This window comes from Alligator mississippiensis, chromosome 3 (assembly GCF_030867095.1).
Source record: "Alligator mississippiensis isolate rAllMis1 chromosome 3, rAllMis1, whole genome shotgun sequence".
Taxonomy (NCBI): domain Eukaryota; kingdom Metazoa; phylum Chordata; order Crocodylia; family Alligatoridae; genus Alligator; species Alligator mississippiensis.
The window spans coordinates 69,704,276-69,721,522 of record NC_081826.1 but is presented as its reverse complement, the minus strand read 5'-3'; the positions used below and the strand labels follow the sequence as shown (position 1 = coordinate 69,721,522).

Here is a 17,247-nt window from a genome sequence, read left to right as displayed (position 1 = left end):
ATTAATATGCTCAAAGTTAGGTTTGATGATACTGAGTATAAATACAGATGAAATAAAGATGAGCAAAATCAAAAAGTCTTTGATAACCCCATTGTTCTCAGCCCTGGAAAAATAATTCATAAATATAAAACTCATTTGATTATAGAATTATTTATATAAAAGTATTCAAGTAGAATTTGTACCATATCCTATTCTGGTTCTTATCATCGATGGTCCCTCCAAGTTGAGGATGACGCCTATCAGGCTTGATGGGTCCTCAGGTGACTCAGGAGCCCAATTCTGGATGCACACATTCTTTAGCAATGGCGGCATGTTGTTGCATGGGGCAGTGGGATTCACAGCCCTGGGTTGGTCTCCTTCTCCTTCCTCCACTGCCGCTGTTCTGCCTTGGTATCGAGTCATTGGGTCTCGAAGTGGCACGTGCCTTGGTGGACCAGGTCAGCAGCTTGCTCCTCCCAGCCATTGGTGTTGATGCCTCTGTGCTTGAGGGCGACCTTGCCTGTGTCTTTGTACTGTTTTCTTTGGCTGCCCTTTAAGCGTTGGCCAGCGGAGAGTTGGGAGAAGAGAATCTGGTGAGGGAGGTGGTTCTTGGACATCCAGACACAGTGGCCCATCCATCGGAGTTGACTTCTCAAGAGCAAGTCTTCGATGCTGGTGGACACAGCTTCATGGAGGATGCTCAAACTGGTCCAGCGGTCCTCCCATTTGATCCCCAGGATTTAACACAAGCACCGCTGGTGAAAGCTCTCAGGAGTCTTAATGTGGCATCGGTAGATGGTACAGGCTTCATTGCAGTAGAGGAGGGTGGTAAGCATGACAGCGTTATAAACCAGGACCTTTGTCAATTTCTGAAGATCTCTATTTTCAAACACACGTTGTCACAGCTTGAAGAAGGCAGCACTGGTGCAGTTGACCTGGTGCTGGACTTCTTCATCGATGGTAGCCCATTAAGAGAGGTGGCTGCCAAGATACAGAAAGTGTTCCACATACTCCAGAGGCTGTTTAGGAGGATGCAAGCCAGGATCTTACCCACAATGGACCGGAGGGAAATCCCTCTGTATTTCCCACAGTCAGATTTGTCCCCCTTCTTGTAGATGGTGATGATGGTTACATTCTTGAGATCCCCACCTTTGGGATGTCGTCTTCATCCCAAAGGTGGAGGATAAGCTGGTGGAGTTGTGATGTGAGCCAGAAGTCGCCAGCATGGTAGACATCTACAGGTATACCATCTGGCCTGCAGGCTTTGTTGGTTTTCACCTGTTGGATGCCCTGCTTCAGCTGTCTGATGGTTGGTGGATCACCAAGAGAATCCACCACAGGGCATTGAAGGGTCTCCTCCATTACAGTGAACTCCCGGTTAAGGAGAAGTTCAAAATGCTCCTTCCAATGCAGACAGATGGCATCATCGTCCTTGAGGAGCCGGGAGCTGTTCTGTGATCAGAGGGGGTTTTGTCCAATGGAATATGGTCTGTAGGTTGTCTTGGTAGCCTGGAAGAAGTTACTCACGTCATGCTGGTCAGCATCACCCTGGATCATGTGCACCTTCTCCACCCACCAGTTGTTCTTCATGTCACAGATGTGTCCCTGGACCTCAGCCTTCAGCTGATGGTACACTGCTGTCTTTCACTGAGTTTGTGGATGGTTATGCCAGGGGATGAAGGCTGCATGCATCCACTTGAGGAGATCATGAATCTGAGCATCACTGGCATTGAACCAGTCCTGGTTCCGTCACGCTGCAAATCCAATAGACTGGGCTCAGGCATCTTGAACACCGGACTTGAGTTGCTCCCAGTGTGCCTAGATGGAGATGTCATCAGCAGTTAGGCCTTCTCCAGTGCACTATACAACTGGACCTGGAACTTCTCCCGCTGCCAGGGTCCTTCAGAGATGCGATGTTCAGCCATCTCCGGGTGGCCTTCTGGGTCTTCCACTGTCTTGGCACTGGGCAAACGTTCATCACTGAGCACACAAGTTGGTGGCCCGTCCAGCAGTCTTCAGATCCCTTCGTGGCCCTCGTGACAAACATGTCCCTTAGGTCTCTACCTCATATGATGATGTAGTCCAAGAGGTGCCAGTGCTCTGACCTTGGATGCATCCACGTGGTCTTGAGCTGGTCTTTCTGGTGGAAGACAGTGTTCATCACGATCAGGCCATGTTGGGTGCATTTGGTCAGGACAGGATACCCTTGGCATTGGTTTTCCCCATGCCATTCTTGTCAGTAGTTCTGCTTCAGATTTCATGGTCACATCCAACCCAGGGGTTGAAGTCACCCAGGAGAATGACCTTGTTGTCCCTGAGGATGGAGGCTAGGGTGTTGCCAAGATTGGAGTAGAACCAAGTAGATTTTGTACCATATTCTATTCTGGTTCTTATACTTCTTCCCCAACCTTGGTATCTGAGCACCTTTCAATGTCAGTTTTCAGATGACATGAAACTGGGAAGGATTGTGAACATGTTGGAGGATGGGAGCACAATTCAGAAGGATCTTAACAGATTGGAAAGTCGGGCTGATGCTAACAGGATGTAGTTCAGTTCTGACAAATGCAAGGTGTTGCACCTTGGGAAGAAGAATAAAAAATACAAAATGGGTGACACCTCGCTAGATGTCACTATGAAGAAGGATCTTAGTCTTGGTGCATAATAGACTCAATAAGAGTCTGCAGTGTGATGCAGCTGCACAAAAGGTGAATACAGTTTTGGTATGCACCAATAGAAGCATTAGGTGCAAGACATGGGAGGTGATAGTGCCTGTCTACTCAGCACTAGTTAGGCCTCATCTAGAGTATTGTGTGCAGTTTTGGGCTCCACATTTCAAAAAGGATGTGGAGAACTTAGAGAAGGTCTGAAGGCATGCAACAAAGATGATCAAGGGCTTGGAAAACAAGTCACACAAGGAGAGGCTGAAGGAGATAGGCAGTCAACTTGAAGAAAAGGTGCTTAAGTGGGGATATGATAACAGTCTTCAAACATCTGTAGGGCTGCCATAAAGAAGGGGTTCAACACCTTTTCTCTCTTGGTGCAGAGAGGGGAATTCAAATGGGAACAATGGCTTGAACTTGCATCAAAACAGGTTTAGATTGAATGTCAGGAAAAGCTTCTTCATGGTTAGAACAGTAAGACACTGGAATAGATTGTCTAGGAAAGTTATGGACTCTCCATCACTGGAGATATTCAAGAAGAAGGACAGCCATTGGTTGGGGATGATCTTCCATAGCTATGCCTGTGTTCTACTATGGACATTTCCCATGCTTCTGGGCTTTGCTCCTTACCTCATGGGGTTGGGAGGAAATCCCACTGGCCCTGTTCCCCCCTTTTCTGTGACGTGTCAGATGTTGGGGGGGTGTTAATTTTTTTTTCTTTAAGCCTCACTCAAAGGCATTGGATGTTGGCTGCAGCCAAAGCTGGGGTTTGTGGGGGGAGGGAGGGGTTTGGGATGGGGAGCAGCATTCCCACTGGAATTTAAAGCCAGAGGTTTCTGGCGAAACGGTCTTGCCTCTCCACTCAGGGTCAGAACAATTACCATATTTGGAATCAGGAAGGAATTTTATCTCATGGTCACATTGGTAGGTTCTGTAGGGGTGTCCATCTACCTGGGATCCCTTGAGTATATATTAGCAACCTTTATAGAAGCAAGACAGTGGCTGTCATGGTCCTCTTGCTTTACCTGTGGCAGGTTAGGGTGCTATGTCCTGTGTTGTGTCAGGGTTGGTGGTAGTTTTACAGTAGGTTAAATTATGGATTTGAATAGGGTGGTTTGGACAGGAATATCCTGCCTTAGGCAGGTGGTTGGACTACATGACCTATGGAGGTCTCTTCCAACCCTATTTCTTTATGATTTCAGTAGTAAATTATGTGAGCAGTGTCTGTCCCAAAGAGTCAGAATCACAATGGTTTCATGTTCGTAAACAGATAATAATACACTGAAGGAGGTCACGCATAATCTAGGCTATCAGTAAATCATACAAGGAGCTTCTGTAAATGTAGCAGTGCAAAGTCAATGAAATGGCAATGTTTTACTGAAGAAAATGAGCACAGAGAAATTTGGGAGAATGTGGAATTTATAAACATGGAACATTAGGATTGGATGGAACCTCAAGAGGTCATCTAGTCCAACCCCCTGCTCAAAGCAGGACCATCTCCAACTATATAATCCCACCCAAGGCTTTGTCTAGCCAAGTCTTAAAAATTTCCATGGATGGAGATGTCACCACCTCTCTGGGTAGCCTGTTCCAGTGCTTTAGTACCCGCTTCGTGAGAGAGTTTTTACTAATATCCAACCTAAAACTCCTTGCTGCAACTTGAGACCATTGCTCCTTGTTCTATCATCTGCCACCACTGAGAACAGTCTAGCTCTACCCTCTTTGCAACTACCTGAAGGGTAGTTCAAGGTTGATGTTAAATCCCTCCTTAGTCTTCTCTTCTCCAGGCTAAATAAGCCCGGTTCCTTCAGCTTCTCTTCAGAAGTCATGTGCCCCAGTGTCCTAACCACTTTTGTTAGAGGTGCACCAATACATCAGTCCATGTTGCATTGGCACTGATAAAAGGAAAATCAACATTATTGGCAATCAGCTTTTATTGATGTGGCCGATAATATCACTGATAAATACCATGTGCATGTGCGCAGCCACAGCAATTACACAGCGAGCCCAGCAGCTTGGAGAGCAGTGTCCAGCTGGTAAGTATGTTGGGGGGAAGGGCCAAAGGGGAGGGAAGGGGCATAGGAGGTAGATCGAGGCCCCTGCGATGAGGGAGGGATTGGGGTAGGGGCTGCCCAACCAGGGTGGAGCAGGGCACGGAACAGAGCCACAAGAGGGTCATCCAGGGGGCACGGGGAGGGGGAAGGGTGGCTCCCATCACTATGCACACCCCTGGGGGAACCACAGGAGGCATAAGCCCTATGGATCTGTATGTGAGATGAGGGTGGGCTGCTGCTGTGGACTGAGACCAGGGGTGGTGCCAAGGCTCTTTCCGGTGGGAGGCTGGGCCAAGGCTGTGCTTGGGGCAGGTGGCAGCGGCACTGGGATGGGGGATTATGGAGGGGCTATGGTGAATTTTGGGGTGGTCCAACCCATAGCACCCCCCACCCCAGCCCGCTGCTGCCTGGCCTGACTGTGGCCCTGGCCCAACACACCTACTAGGAAGAGCCCAGCACCAATGCCAGTCCCAGCCTGAAGCAGCAGCCCACCCTCATTCCACACACTGATCTGGGGGGCACATGCCCCCCATGGCTCCCCTGGGGGTGCACATAGCATCAAGATCCTCCCCCTCCCCACAATCCCAGGACAAGCCTCTCACAGCTGTGTCCTGTGGCCTACCCCACCCTGGCTGGGCAGCGCCTGCTGCTGCCTCAGCCCCACTCCCTCTTTCCCTGCAGGGGCCATGATCTGATCCCCCATGCCACTTCCCTCCCTCCACCCCTTCCTCCTCAACAGACTTACCAGATGGATGCTGCTCTCAAAGCTGTCAGGCTGGCAATCAGATCGGTATCAGCCAATATGGCTTATTAATAATCGGCCATCAGTATCAACCCCGCCAAAAATCTTGATCAATGCACCACTAATTTTTGTTGCCTTCTGCTGTAATCTCTCCAATTTGTCTACATCCTTTTTGTAGTGGGGGGCCCAAATCTAGACATAGTACTTCAGATGTGGCCTCACCAGTGCTGAATGGAGAGGAGTAATCACTTCCTTTAATCTGTTGGCAACGCTTGTAATAATGCAGCCCAGTATGCCATTAGCCTTCTTTGCAACAAGGGCACACTTTTGGTTCATATTCAGTTTACTGTCCACTGTAACCCCCATGTCCATTTCTGCTGAGCCGCTGGTTAGTCAGTCACTTCCCAGCCTGTACTGGTGCATGGGATTGTTGTGTCCTAAGTGCAGGACTTTGCAGTTATCCTTGTTGAAATATGGTACAGTAGTGAGAGAGTTTTAGTCAAAGGTCAGAGATAGGTCTTCCCACTGGATGTGAAATGACTTGGAGAGAGAATGCACACAAGATTGTACTTAATGGTGGGGGAAGTGCAGGATAACTTGCTGTTTGCTCTAGAGATAGAAGGCTGAAAATATATCTGAAGAGATTAATGAGCTTCCAATATAAAGAGGTTGTGCCAGAAAGATAGAAAAGGAGGACCAGATTGTGGTGGAACTTGAAGCTTATGTGCGAGAGAAATTCATTTTCTAGGTTCTGAAAGGGTCAGGAAACCTTTGGCAATATCTGAAGTGGTGGATGCAGCAATGCCTTTTCTGGTTTGGGATGAGCAGCTGCATTTTGGACAAGTTGAGGACCAACCAGAGCCACATATATTTGTCTAGATGAAAAGAAAAATTAATTTTAGAATAAGAAATTGGGAAAGAGAGCATCCCCTGCTGATGATATATGGTAGGTAATAGAAGTCAGATCTGCTTAAGAACTATGTAGAAACCTCATGAGTAGGAGGTGGAAAAGAAAGACTTATCATTTTCTTTTGTCTCTCAGAATCTGTATGACTCATAGCATAAATGAAGGAAGGATTTGAATCATGAAAGCCATTTGTGAAAAAATCCTAGTAAAAATTGAAACAAAAGTCCCTAAACAATTTTCTTTTATTAGTTGTGTTGACTTGCCAAGTCCTTCATCTTGGTGGACATGGGTTTCCCTCAGAAATGAAAAGAAATAAAATGCCCTGACATGTTGAAAAAATATGTAGTGTCATTAATGAAAAAAGTCCTTGGGTAATCTAGATGTGCAGCAGTCCGTTTTCAAAGCTGATGTCTTGGCAGTCAATAAAACAACACACAGAAATTATCCAAAGCTCTGAGATTATAATGTCAATTTAAGTGCTTGCCAATTTTCTTTTTCTAAATAAAAAACAGTTTTAGTTATTTGAGCAAGAATAACCTCTTAATCAAGCCATCTCTGATATTTGAAACACTTAAGAAACCTTAAAAACTATTTATTTATGTAAAACAACTTCAGCTATATCACCGCTCCAATCCCTTTCTTCTACTTGATCTGCTGCCCTGCTTTCTGCTCCCAGCCCTGTGCTCTCTGCCCAATTTGCTGCTTTGATTTCTACTTCCTGACCTATCTGCTGCTGTGCTGCCTGTCCCCTCCCCAACCTGCTGCATGCCTTGCACTGGTTGCTTGTGGCACCCTGGCCAACCCTGATCTAAGACTTATCAGATCAGAACTTTGAGGAACCAATCAGTAAAAGACTAAAGACAACAAGAGTAAGTGTAATATGAACAAGAATTTAGATTAATCAACACAGATGACCCAAAAAGTTAATCAAGCAGACAGTAAACAAAGGCCTCCTGAAGTAGCCCTGACACTTTCAGGTTACAAAAAGCTGGGAAACATATTTTAACAAAATGCAGCTGCTGCTAAAGATCCAAGAAAATAGATTGCTGAGTACTTGCATATTCTTATTTATAACTGAAGATCATGAAGGATCAGTATGAATATAGGCAACTAATAACCTATATCTAAGAAAATGGATATAGAACCACTTAATCTTAATACCCCAGCAAACACCTTGTCCTTGATAACAGGGAGCAAAAGAAAGCAGCCACATGAAGATCATGATCTGATAACTAACTGGAATCTATCAAAAAGAAACAATCTTCAAAAATCAAGAACCAGAACAAAGATATCCAAGATCCATATAGACTAAATAAGGTGGTGATTGTCCTGGGCATTGCAAGGTATAATCATAAGAAAACAACTGTACTTCCCAGCTACCCCAGCTTCAAACCACACTTCAAGCCACAGGGAGTGCCATAGAGTAGAATGGAATGCAGTTGCATTGCCTGCACTACACTCAGAAATAGATGGGTCTTTCTGACTTTGGTCTTTAGTCTGGCATTGGCATGAGCAAGTAAACTCCCCATTTCAAGCATGCTTAATAACATGTGCCCAGCACTGCACTAAGGTGGCTACATTACATCCAGTTCAATGTATAGCCCTCAGTGAGTGGATATGCTATGCTTCATTGCAGTGCTCCCTTGCACTGTCTTTGGGCAACATTGACAAGCCCTCAAAGAATACTAAGTTCTGGGAATAGGTGAGTCTACTGAATGAACACTGAAGTCTTGTGACAGAATCCTCTTATTGTATAAAAAAAAACAACGAAAGTTTTACAAACCTGAAGAAATCATGGTCATTATGATTTCATAGATTTCATAGATTTTAGGTTTGGAAGGGACCTATTAGATCATTGAGTCTGACCTCCTGCCCTGGGCAGGAGAGAGTGCTGGGGTCAGATGACCCCAGCCAGGTGTTTGTCCAATCTCCTCTTAAATACCTCCAAGGAAGGGGAAGCGTATTCCATATTTTGGCAACCCTCACTGTAAAGAATTTTTTCCTGATGTCCAGTCTAAATTTGCTCTCCTTCAGTTTGTGGCCATTGTTTCTAGTTACCCCGACAGGCAACCTGGTAAACATTGTATCTTTTATTTCCTGCTGTCCCCCGTGATGAGTTTGTAGACAGCCACAAGAACTCATCTCAGCCTTCTCTTGCGGAGGCTGAAGAGGTTCAGGTCCCCCAATCGGTCCTTGTAGGGTTTTTTTCCTGTAGGCCTTTAACCAGATGGGTGGCCCTTTCCAGGTTATCTACATCCCTCCTGAAGTGTAATGCCCAAAACTGGACACAGTACTTTGGCTGCAACCTGACCAATGCCACATAGAGGGGAAGTATCACCTCCCTAGACCTGTTTGTGATGCACCTACTTATGCAAGGAGGAGTGCAGTTAGCTTTACTTATTACCTCATCACACTGGTGACTCATGTTCATTTTGGAGTCAACTATGACGCACAGATCCCTTTCCGCAGTTGTGCTACTTACACTGGTACTCCCAGGCTATAGGGCTGTTAATGATTCTTCCTCCCCAGGTGCAACACATGACACTTACCTTTGTTAAACTGCATCCTATTCTGTTCCACCCACTTCCCCAGCCTGTCCAAATCAGGCCAGATTCACTCCCTGCCATCTAGTTTGTGTACCTCCCCCCGTAGTTTGGTGTCGTCTGCAAACTTGGACAGGGTGCTTTCTACTCCCTCATCCAAGTCACTAATGAAGATATTGAACAGTACTGGTCCCAGGACAGAGCTTTGGGGGACTCCAGTGCCCACATTTCTCCAGGTAGAAACTGACCCATCCACCACCACTCTCTGGGTGCGTCCCATAAGCCAATTTTCCACCCACCAGACTTTGTAATAAGATACATTGCAACTGTTTAGTTTATTTATAAGAATTGGGTGTGACACTGTGTCAAAGGCCTTTTTAAATGTAAGTAAATAACATCTACCTCTATTCCTTCATCCAAGCATTTTGTGACCCAGTCATAAAAAGAAACCAGGTTAGTCAAGCAGGATCTGCCTGCTATATACCCATGCTGGTTGCCCCTTAGCGTTATTTTACCTGGTGGTCCCCCCCAAATGTTATCCTTAACGATTTTCTCAAAGGTCCTGCCAAAGATAGAGGTGAAGCTAATCGGCCTATAGTTACCTGGTTCCTCCTTCCTCCCCTTCTTGAAAATAGGAACCACATTGGCCCTTTTCCAGTCCTCCGGGACCTATCCTGAGCACAAGTGCTCAAACGGTTGCACCAGTGGATCTGCTATGACTCCAGCTAATTCCCTAAGTACCTTAGGATGAAGATCATCAGAGCCTGTTGATTTAAATACATTCAACCACCCCAGGTGCCCCTTTACTAGGTCAGCACTAACAGTTGGTGGGTTGGTATCTATCTCGTGCTTACCTAAAGTCCCAATGGGATGCATGTTTGTATTCGTGTCCAGGAACACAGAAGCAAAGAAATTATTAGGAGCTCCGCTGTTGCCATCCTATCTGTTACAAGTTGCCCTAGACCATCTTGAAGGGGCCCTATGTTACCCTGCACTTTCTTTTTGCTTCCTATATATTTAAAAAATGACTTTGTGTTATTCTTAACTTTTGCTGCCAGCCTAAGCTCCATTTCTGCTTTGGCTCTCCTCACTACTTCCCTGCAAGGTCGAGCCAAGCAGGTATACTCCTCCTTGGTGGCTGCCCCCTGCCTTCACAGCCTGTAGGCCTCTCTTTTCCCCTTCAGGCTCTCCTGGATTTCCCTGCTCAACCAAGAGGGTTTCTTTGCTTTTTTGCCCCCTTTGTGTATACTGGGATGGTCCCTTTCTGTGCCTGCAGGATAAGTTCCTTAAGAAATGCCCATCCTTCCTGGATTCCCATCTCTCTGATGCTTTTACCCATCAGTCTGTCCCTAACTAATCTTCTGAGCTTGTTGAAGTTGACCTTCCTGAAGTCTAGCACTTTAGCCCTACTAGTTATCTTCCCCACCTTTTGCCGAATACTGAACTCTATCAATAGGTGGTCACTATCACCTAGGTTACCTTGTACCTATATATCCCCCACCAAGTCATCCCCTGTGGCCAGCACTAAGTCTAGTAAGACATCTACAGTGCAGAGTTGAAGCCTGGTTAGGAAGACTTAAAAAGGATCCTTGAATGTGCTGAAGGCTCTGTACTCCCAAAGAAGTTGTTTGTAAAGGATGGCGTTAAAAGCTATAGTGTAGGTAAGAAGGGCTTACATAAATACATCAGAAACAAAAGGTCTATAGAGAAAACATGATAATTAATAAACAAGAGGATATCAATTTGATGGTGACTCCTGAGACACTGAACTGTTGTTTTAATTTTTTTCTTGTTGAACTTGAATAAATCTGGAAAATTGGAAAGTGGGGTCACTTTTTCACTACTGCCTCACCCTTTTTCATCCTGGCAAACCTTGCTGTTTTCTGTTCCCAGAACAGATACATACTTTCAGTGCCATAGCAATGAAGTTTTGCACCCAGGGCAAAGCTCGCAGTGGCAGCCCACCCTTGCCCCGTGCAGATCCAGGGGGCACATGCACCCCCATGATTGTCCAGGAGTGCATGCAGCAGCAAGCGCTGCCCTTGCCCTACACCCCGCCAAACGAGCCGCGAGTGACTCTGTCCCACACCTCACCCGGCTGGGCAGCGCCTGTTGGCATCTCTTTGCTTTGGCCCCTAGGGAGGTCGCCCCGCTCACCCCTCACCTTGCTACAGCAGTGCATACTCTCACTGACTTACACACACACACACACAGAACAAGACAAGAACAAAGAGAGAGGCAGATGTTCTGATTTTGCATTTCAAAATGTTGGGTTTATTCACGTATCTTTTTGATAGATCTTCATCTCGTTCTTCTTTGTGATGCCAGCATCCACCTGTGATATAATTCCAGGCTAAAAGCAATCACCAAGGTATTTTGTGACATTTGTACATCTTTCTTTATGTTGGTAGGATGATTTTCATTTATAGGGATAAACCAGAGCATCTCACAGTTGCAAGCTGCCTCTGGAAAGGTGTGAACCCATGAAGTCTGACTGAGTTGATACTGTTATCTTCTCTACTATGCTGTCAGTGTTTTATAATATTGCACAGTAATAATCTGGCCACCTCACAGCCCTCTGTGATTTGTTTATTTTCCCTTGCCTTATTCACGAAATCTTTCAGTTTCGTGCCTAGTTTTTTTCTGTAACTTGTAATCAAATTTCATTTCATTCTTCTTTTTGTAGGTCTTATATGAGTGTTGTTGGAAAATGAAACCAATTAAGAAACATCTGCAGACAACTGAATGCTGTGAAGTGTGAACAATGAAATTTCTTTCAAGAGAAGAGAGATACCACTCTGAACATGTCTGGGAAAGCTCTTTCCAAACAAAAAGGCTTGTTCATGTCTTTTTCATAAATCTTATGGTGCTTGAATATGGCTCTAAAGAGCACAGAAGTCTGAAACAGTGTCAATCATACTTTGGTAATACGTTGCATCGATTGTGATCAGTCTAGCCAGTTAAATTCCTGGAGGATTTAGTAGAGGAGTACCATGCAATACTGATCTGATTATGTATAAGACATTTTACTGTTTGTGGTCCCAGATTTGATTAAGTTGACTTCTAAAGATAACTGCTTTCTGTTCATGACATCTTTAGAAGTGAGTGTAAAGGGTTTTTTTTAATGCCTAATTATGCATTTCCCCCTCTTAACATGTTTAAATTTCCATTAAGCTTAACCTCAGCTCTAAATTTCCTGTGCTTGTAATACATCCTTGATCCTTGGGATAACTACAACGTCCCTGTAATAGTTTTTAGCCTTAACTTAAAGATGTCTACTCCCTACTTTGAGGCCCAGTGGCAAAATGGTTAAGCGGCCTTCCTACAGCTCCAGAGACATGAGTTTAAGCCTTATTTTACAGCCCCAGTGAACCCAGCTCTAAATAGGCATCTGGTCATTTTGGGCTGGGAAGTCAACAGGGGCTGGATGAGATGCTAGTCACATCATTCCCTTGTGTGCCATTGGCTACAGAAAGTGGTGAGCTTTCACCATAATAACTCAGACAGACATAGGAGTCTTAATTATAACTCCAATTTAAGATGGGTTACTATTGTGTGGGGGCTACTAATGAGAATTAATCATGGAAAGAATTTTCACCTAGCTGCTTGTCTGAAATGAAGCCTTGGAAAATTTGTGACCTAATGATCTCATTTAAAATGATAAGCTAGCTAGGTAGCTCGAGTACTGCTTGCAGTGTAGCTGTAGCAGTACTGAGCTCAGTGTCAGGAAACCACCAGAACATTTCCTCTGCTTCACAGGCAGTTTTGTGCCAAGCACCATGCTGCTGCAACCGCACTAGGGCAATTATTTCTGTTTCTTGACTAGGTAGAAATAGCATTTACTGCTGAGTTTCCAGTAGGTACTTAAAACTTTTCTTCAAAGATTCTTGCTGGTACAGTCCCATACCTAGAGTCCCAGCTATTATAAACTGACATAGTTCCACTTAAGTCAGTGAATCCCATTTTTATATGTATAATGTTTATTTATTTATATATTCAGTTTATAAGCTGCCCCTCCCAACAAAGGCTCAGGGTGACTTATAGTAAGAAAACAGAATAACTTAAAAACAGGAGTGGGAGAAGGGAACCAAAACTACTTAAAAACAAACTAGAACAGAGACCACCCCATCTCCCCCCAAACAACAACTCATCCTGGTTTTGTTTGGTGAATGCATGCCCAAATAAGAAGGTTTTACAGCGCTTCCAGAATTTTTTGTTTAACATGATAGGGTCCTTAACTTGGGTCTGCAGATACTGCCACCATAAAGAGTTAATAATAAGCTTAATCACACAATGATGGAAAGCAGAAAAGGGGTTATTGCAAATTAATTTAACACTGAAACAAACATTCCATTATTTTGCAGTGCTTTCCAAGCCTAATCAAAGTAAAGTGGCAAAAGATTGTGAGGAAGCCAGCCCTGTCAACAGCTCACTGGCTATGCCATACATATTCCTTGATAAAAGACTTTGGCTTTCACAGTCTACATCGCTCCATATTTAAGAAGCACAGAATTCACTATAAATGTCTTTGACGATTTTTCCTGGAGAGGTCATTTAGATCAATACAGTATAAATCTCTCTTAGGTAGAATATTTCACACAGTGAGTCTCTAGACACTACAAATCCATAAGAAGTCATCCAAAAACAAACAGGAAAATGCCTAATGAACTGGATAAATATAGCTAGATAAAAATAACACTCTATTTATTAATCTGCTCTCTATCTAGCATTCTCCCCTTATCCACTTGCACTGTAGCTACTGAGAGAGAGAGACATAAAAGGCTTATCTTCCTATTAGTTCTGAGAATGAAAGCTTTCGCTTGTACTCAGGCTTTTGCCTTTTCTCTTACAATCTTGCCATCTCTATGCTAATTTCTGTAAAACACCTTTTAATTGTATTATCTCTCATTGTAAAGTATTTCAAGATTCTCTGTTTGGAAAAGTCTATAGAAATAACAGGCTGAACCAAATAAATCTTTCTTCTAATGTTTTGATGTCTTACAGGTACAATGCTGTATTGAACACGAGGGTATTAAAAGCTTCTGAAATATAGCAAATGTGTTATAGAACTACAGTATTCCTCTTAAAACACTGGGTTTTCTAGTTTCTAGCTCTACCAGCCTCTGCTTACTGGACCCATTTCATCATGGCTGCAGTTGATAGTACCTGAGGACGAAGGGAGAGGTAACAAAGGTGCAATGAGGCCTAAGACTGTACATTCCTCAGAAGAGATAATTTCTTTTTCTTGTCTGGAAAAATCTCATGAACAATGATGGTTTTAAAGAACAGAAGGGCAGCATAGCAATAACAACAGCTCAGGACTGGGCCCAGCTTCTTGTTACTGATTTGCTAGATAACTTTGGGCAAATCATTTTTCCCCCTCTCAACTTCTTCATCTTTAAAACAAGGCTAACAGTGCTTACCTATATTTGAGATCCTTGGATAGAAATCCCTAGTATTATCATGATGTAGGTTTGGGGGGTTTTAAAAATTTTTCAAGACTTTTCTATGCACAATTTATTGCACCTCTGATGACGTAAAAATCAAAATACTGCATTGCTCAGATTCTGCTAAAGAAACTTTAATTTCCTTTTTTCTGACACACGTTCACCTACAGGTGGTGCTGATTAATGGCCAGAGGGTGAATGACAAAGTGGCACATTTAGCATTACAAACAGCCAAATTCTAGGTTTCGTTCTGCCTGGACAGCATCGTACTAAAACTCAGAGAATCCCATAGACCCTATCAAAGCTTGCAATTCTATTATAGAAAACTACCCCCAATTTTACTGAAAAATCTTATAGTGCCATTAAGTATTGAGAGATAAGTTATTCATTTTTTTCCTATTTGAAACAATTCTTTCAAAGTTTGCAGCCTTCTTCATTTTCAGTGTTTTCCCCAAAGCCACCCTACATGTTTTCTGTAGGAGTCGGCACAAAGCAATAGAGACATGCTGAACATATTGATTACCAAGTAAAATGGTTACCCTAGCAACTAAAACCCTAGGAAAGCTTTCAGAACTTCCTTCCTTTCTCATGTGACTTCTTTTTATTTTTTCTCTAATGGTTTCCGAAATCACAGATGGAGGATAAAAAAAATACTTCCTTCAAATATATTGCATGGGAGAAAAGTCGATTCAGGTCCAGATTATCTAGTCCACTAGAAATCTGACTACTTGCAGTACTCTCTAGTAATCCATCACTTTTCTAATTGACAGTCAAATTTTCAAGTGCTTCAGGGGCACCATAACCCATTCCCATTAGCCCTCTAGATTCACGTTCAAATATGATTTAAGGAAGAGAATTCAAGGAAGGGCCAAAACCACTCTTTCAAAAATGCCAAGGCAAGTAAGATGAGCAGTTAGAAAGAATTATTTATCCAACAGCTGAAACTGTTGTCTGTTCTTTGTAGAACAAAAAGGCACAGCCCCTGTCTCAAAGAGTTTTCTGTCTAATTTTAGCCAGATATGACAAAAGTAACAAATCTAATAGAGCAATAGCAGGGACAGTAAACAGTAAATCATGCAGTTAATCAGGCACATTATATGCATAATCTGATGGTATTTACAGGTGTGCATGTGAGTTTTAAAATATATATGAAGACAATTTATAAGCCACATAAGAAAAGCTCTTTCTCCATCACCTATGGGTTTTTTACCCTAAAACAAACAGAATGCTATCTAACATTTGGATAAAGCGAATGAACAGGCAGTTTTGAGATATTAGAAGGAATTCCCTTTACAAGCATTAGGCAGATGCTTGCTAGTCCATTCATTGGTTAGCAGGCACAGTAATTGGTCTATGAGAAAGGAAGAAAAGATGTAACAATGACTACATAAGGAGTTTTTTAAATAGAACAAGAGATTCTGAGCCAGGAATTCAGAAAAAAGGGCAGCACTGTTCAGGCTTTGACACAGTTTTTTCCTAACAAATTGTAGTGGTTGTTTTTGTCCCAATTGCACTGGTTTTCCCCAATTTCAAATAAAAATGTTTTTGAAAAGCTGCAATTACAGAGGTTACAAATAATATGAAGCAACACAGCTGGTGCTGGAACATTTCCAGAACATAATCACCTGTCGTGTGTACTAATTCCCGCCATGATTAAGGCCCATTATTCCAGTGGGGTCCGACAGCTCTATTGTTAAAAATGTCATCCATTAATAAAACAGGTTTGGGCTTGCCTGAGCTGTAGCTGGCAGTGTTCCCTATATTAAGAGGGTATGCTGTTGCTTTGAATGATAGCTTTGTATTTGTCACAGGCCAGTATTGTCAATAGAAGACTGACAAAAATGTTATTAAACTACCATCCTAGAATCAGAGATTAGTCAGCTATGAGAAGAAATAACATACACAAATAACACACACAAAACTTTCCAGTAAATGTAATCTTAAAGAAAACTGAATAGGCTGTAAGGCATAGGGAGAAAGACAATAGTTTGTTTTTTTTTATAGGTAGAATACTATTATTTCCATTCAATAAAGGGCAGCTCCACCACTCCCTTTACTTGAACAGATGTTTGTCTTGTATTTTCCTTTGTATTCTCAAAGTAATTTGGACAATTTTTAGTGACAAACCCACATTTCCTAAAAAGATGTAGTATTTCTATAATATACAGCTGTCTCTGTTATTTTTTTTACCTGAGAAATGCAACCCTCTTTAATATAGCAGCATTCTTGTCTCATGTACTAGATGGTGGAATTAAGAAGTTGGAAGCACTGCCTTGCACTGAGAAATACCAGGATGATAAGATAGATTGTTAAACTATGGCATTTACCCACTTAATTACTTCATACATCCAGCAATTTGATATGGATGATCGGAGTATTTTGGGAGTGCTCTTCTGAAGAGACTTTTAGACTACCATTTCATTCTCCTCTGATGCACAGCACTAGGGGTGACTGACAGGAGAACAGAGGGTCAGTGCAAGCCTGGGGAAGAAGAAAAATGCACAGCATCACTTGAGGGGACATGTGCCCAGGTGTCCTGGCTCAGCCTGGGCCCAGGTGGCTAGGCTGAAAGCCAACCAGCCGGTGTCATGCCAGCCAGAAGAGGCACGCCAGTTGGCCCAGAGCCTGGGGGAAGAGGGCTAAAAGACAGGCCAAAAAGAGAGGAACCGGAACATGCCAGGACACAAGGAGGCAGCCTGCATGTTCCCCTCCACGATCGAAGAAGAGGATCTCGCTGCTGCAGACACTGCCAGCTCATAACCCACGCCGAGATCTTCACCTGGAGTAGTGCAGGTCAGGCAGGGAAGGGAGTGGGCAGTGGGAAAACGGCTGGAGGATCCATGCAGAGACAGCTTGCTAGTGTGACTGACAGGGAAACCCGCAGAAAGCCGTGGTTCAGAGCACAGAACCTGCAT

General features: G+C 43.5%; 1 protein-coding gene across 1 annotated transcript in view; it reads left to right on the top strand.

Moving 5' to 3' along the window:
* The window catches only part of FAM110B (family with sequence similarity 110 member B), a 301,139-nt gene extending 287,264 nt beyond the window's left edge, over positions 1–13,875 (top strand). The window contains exon 7 of the transcript XR_009460726.1: positions 11,572–13,875. The gene's annotated coding sequence lies outside the window, so the exon portion shown is untranslated. The remainder of the gene's footprint in view (positions 1–11,571) is intronic.
* The last annotated feature ends 3,372 nt before the right edge of the window (positions 13,876–17,247 follow it).